Source organism: Myotis lucifugus, unplaced genomic scaffold, assembly GCF_000147115.1.
Source record: "Myotis lucifugus unplaced genomic scaffold, Myoluc2.0 scaffold_284, whole genome shotgun sequence".
Taxonomy (NCBI): domain Eukaryota; kingdom Metazoa; phylum Chordata; class Mammalia; order Chiroptera; family Vespertilionidae; genus Myotis; species Myotis lucifugus.
Genome location: NW_005871332.1, coordinates 439,681 through 443,847, shown reverse-complemented (window position 1 = coordinate 443,847; position 4,167 = coordinate 439,681). Strand labels below are relative to the sequence as shown.

Genomic DNA, 4,167 nt, shown 5'->3' with positions numbered 1-4,167 from the left:
GAGATGTGCAGGAGGCAGCTGGTCGATGCAAAACGCTCATCGATGTTTCTAACTCTCTATCTCTCTCCCTTCCTCTCTGTAAAAAATCAATAAAATATATTTAAAAAAAAAAAAAAAGAATAAACATGACATGATTGAGAGATTGTATCCAACTGGCTAAAGCACAGAATACTAGATGCTGTAATGAAAATGCCAGGGACTTTCCGTGGGAATGGTGATTCGCTTCCATGTCTGAAAGTTTCCCATATTTTTACTGAGTACCCACTGAGTGCCTTGTGCTCTGCAAAGCCTTTGGAGAGAGGAAGAGCTTGAAGATAGGATATCTGGCCCCAATAACCTTGCGCTGTTGCTTGCCATTCACATGAAACAGTTAACTAGTTAATCGCAAAATAGACAAAATGCCCAAGTAATTATTGGTATTTGGGGTTCAAAAAAGTAGTGGTCCAGAATGTGTAATCCCTGAAGCGTGTTCACTCATTCTTAAAAATTCATCCGGCAAACATTTCTGAAGCGTCTACCATGTGGCCAGGCACTAAGATGCAGCCCCTTGGGGTGATCCAGAACGAGGAGCCTATAATTGAGAGTTCGGCTCAGACCAAACCTCACCTAGTTTAGACAAGAACTGAATAAAGTGTACTCTTCCAAAATATACCTGAATGCACCCACAACAGATGTTCAATAAGCCAATGAATGAGATGGAGTTAAGTAATTAAAAGGAAGAAGTGTTTGTTATACATTTCTATATCTGCAAACGGTGCTTAAGATGGTCGCTTATATGGATTTCCAAAATCTAATCACAGGGCAGACTCACTATCAAAGCAAAGACCTGGCCTGTCTTGTCCACTGAAATAACCCAGCTCCTAGCTCGGAGCCGGGTACAGAGCTAGAGCAAGATCTACATCTAGGATAAATTAACAAATGAATGCATACTTGAAGCAAGTATTTTTACAGTTAGGTTGCTTGGGGTGGTGGCATTCCTTGGGGGAGTTTTAGGAGGGGTACATTAAGTAGTTAGCATTACAGTACATGAAGTAGTTCTTCAAAGTAGTTCTTCAGATTTTTAATGACTACTCCTTGTAAGTACATTGTAACTTTCCCTCACTTTAATTCCTTGTGCAGTTGTTTAAAGAGGGAAAATCATGTCCTGCATCACCCATGAGGGCAACACAAGAAGATGCAGGGCTTCTGTCCCCGGCCAGGGGCCCCGGCCAGGGGCCAGGTGTGTATACCTGTGGTTGGTCTCAGTGCCACTTGCACTTTTACTCTTGTTCCTTTTTTCTGAGAGCTCTGCCTTCTTTTCCTACCGCCATTAAACTCATATTAAGTCATTCTCAAGTGCTCCCCATAAACACCAAACGAGAAGTACAGCTGCGAGAAAAATTATCTACCTGCGCGGAATAGATTACTCTTTTAATTTGTAATCTGAGTCACATTCATTTTAGAGAAAGGAGTTGGGGTGTGCACCCTCCCCCCAGGCCCATTTACTCCACACGGAGTGTTGTTGTTGTTTTCTCCTCTCCAGGGTAGCTTTAACCCCACTGACTTGTTAATTGTGTTATCTGGGGGTAAATTTCTATTTACTGGCTTTTTAAACATTTCAGTTTTTATTTGCCATTGGATACAAATAGAGATCTAAGTTCAAACTGATTTTATGGCTTATATAGAAATTGAAAGGTAAGATTAATATTGTCAGATGATGATGGATATGTGGTCATTTTAACTTTAAAGCAGGCAGGCCTCCTTGTGGGGTGCATTACATTTTACATAAACAGATTTCTCATCTGGTCGGCTTTCAGTTGAACAATTCCCGCCTCTGGGAGGATGAGACAGGAGCTCCAGGCTTTCAGGTGTCTTTAAGATCTGGGATACCCACTGCAATCCAATTGTGGGCGAGTGCTCTGTGCGCCAATTTCTTGTGTTTATATTTAGAAAGAAATAGAAAATGATTGTTAGGGCTGATGGCACCCTGCTGACCTGGAGACGGATTTGTGATGAGGGGGTTTTTCAGAATCTTGTGGCTGAAATAGGATGAATTCTTTTCACTTGAACAAAAGATTATTTATGATGAAAACCTTAACCCATACACTCTAAGACAGAATCAAATATAAAAGAGGTGAAGGCAGTCTGAAACACATGGATGAAAAAATGTTTTAAACATGTGTGCTAGGAATGGAATTATGCATAGGCTACTTTCAGTTCTGAATATTTGTTCCAATGTGTGAAAATCTTGTCTTGTTTTTTTTTAAAATATATTTTATTGATTTTTTACAGAGAGGAAGGGAGAGAGATAGAGAGTTAGAAACATCGATGAGAGAGAAACATCGATCAGCTGCCTCCTGCACATCTCCCACTGGGGATGTGCCCGCAACCCAGGTACATGTCCTTGACCAGAATCGAACCTGGGACCTTTCAGTCCGCAGGCCGACGCTCTATCCACTGAGCCAAACCGGTTTCGGCGGCATACTGTTCTTAATATGTTTGCTCCCCTTAGCGCTATGTATTTTAACCAAGGTCACCTCTCTGAGAAAGGTTGTTTCCCCAGGTGGGGATTTTTCCCTGAGGTTAGAGAGGGAATAAAACCTCCAGGTGGGTCTTAACAGATTCATCCTGGAACATTCCAGAACACAACATTGATACTTTCACAATAATTATAGTCAGACTATATAAAGAAAGTCAGTGCAGCTGTCTTTTTCCTCCTCCTGTGCAATAGGCAGCTCTCACTTCTCTCCCAAGTGCCACCGCTCTAATTATACTGGTGTGGACACCTGGTACAGAACAGTCACAAATGGTGCATAAAGTCTGTGGGGCTTTGGTAAAGATACTTCCAGATGGCGTAGTAATGCATGGCGACTGCCGTGGCCACAAACAGGTGCCAGATGGCATGAGCGAACGGGATGATGCCATCACTCTTGAAGAAGACCACACCCAGGCAGTAACTCAGGCCTCCACAGGCGAGCTCGTGAAGTCCCTCCGTGTTGTTCATTGATGTCACCACCAAGGCTGGAGAGAAGCCCATTGTGAGATATAAAAGGAGCTCAACCACCTTATACTTTTCATGGTAGAGAAATACATAAACGGTTCCTCCAGCTGCCATGAGCCAGATAAACCAACGCATATGAGATGCCAGTGGTCCAAGTTCACGGAGATTTAACCATGGTGCATAAGACGCAGCAATGAAGAAATAGATAACCATTCTATCACACATGTGGAAACATCGCTCCACTGTCCTTAGGTGGCTCTTTTTCCATGACATCATGTGAAATACTGTGGAGACAATGAAGAGGGCACAGAGGCACATGCCATAAATCCATGCTGTTATCTTCTCCCAGTAGTCGTCAGACAGCAGATGGAGGAGGACGCTGCCCATGATGGCCGGGACAATGAGGAATGCATGTGTGTAACAGTTAGCAGCATGTTCATAACAAGTTGGTTTGTAGCGGCCATTGGCTGGGGCCCGGTGGTTCATGAACCGCTGGAATCGATTCTGGAACTGCATTGATTCTTCACTCCTCCTTGCAGGCCAGGTGCGCGGACTCATGGGCTTGGGTTGCTCTGGAGGCTGCCCAGGTGCACCGCGGATCGCTCAGCTGGGCAGGGCCGGAGTGGGTCAGGCAGGGGGTCGGGACGGAGCCGAGGCCAAATGTTGGGGTCTAGCCCCAACAGGTCCAGGGGTTCTCAAAGGTGTAGACGGAGTTGGCGAAGAAGGAATGACACAGAGGCAGCGTTTAGTTGATCAGCATAGTGAGGTTCTCTAGCCAGGTTCTAGCCAGGATCTCCAGCCAGGTTCTCCAGCCAAGTTCTGGTCAGGATCTCCAACGAAGTTCTGGTTAGAATCTCCAGTGAAGTTCTAGCCAAGTTCTGGTGTTTATTTTCTTGTTACATCTATATTTATACCAGTTGATTTTAATCCCTTTAATTTCTATTGCAAAGGTTAGGGCGTTTCTTATCTCCATTCCAGGGAGTAAAGATTATGTAGCTTAAGCATGATTGTTTGTAGTTAAAGTGATTAACTACCCGCCTGGCACTTAGTTAAGAGGTTTTATTCCCTCTCTAACCTCAGGGAAAAATCCCCACCTGGGGAAACAAACTTTCTCGGAGAGGTGACCTTGGTTAAAACACAAAGCGCTAAGGGGAGCAAACATATTAAGAACAGTATGCCATATATGC

The 4,167-nt window shown here is 44.0% G+C and overlaps 1 pseudogene; it reads right to left on the bottom strand.

Moving 5' to 3' along the window:
- Nucleotides 1–2,779: 2,779 nt before the first annotated feature.
- On the bottom strand, nucleotides 2,780–3,511 carry LOC102427993 (annotated as a pseudogene).
- Between the last annotated feature and the right edge of the window lie 656 nt (nucleotides 3,512–4,167).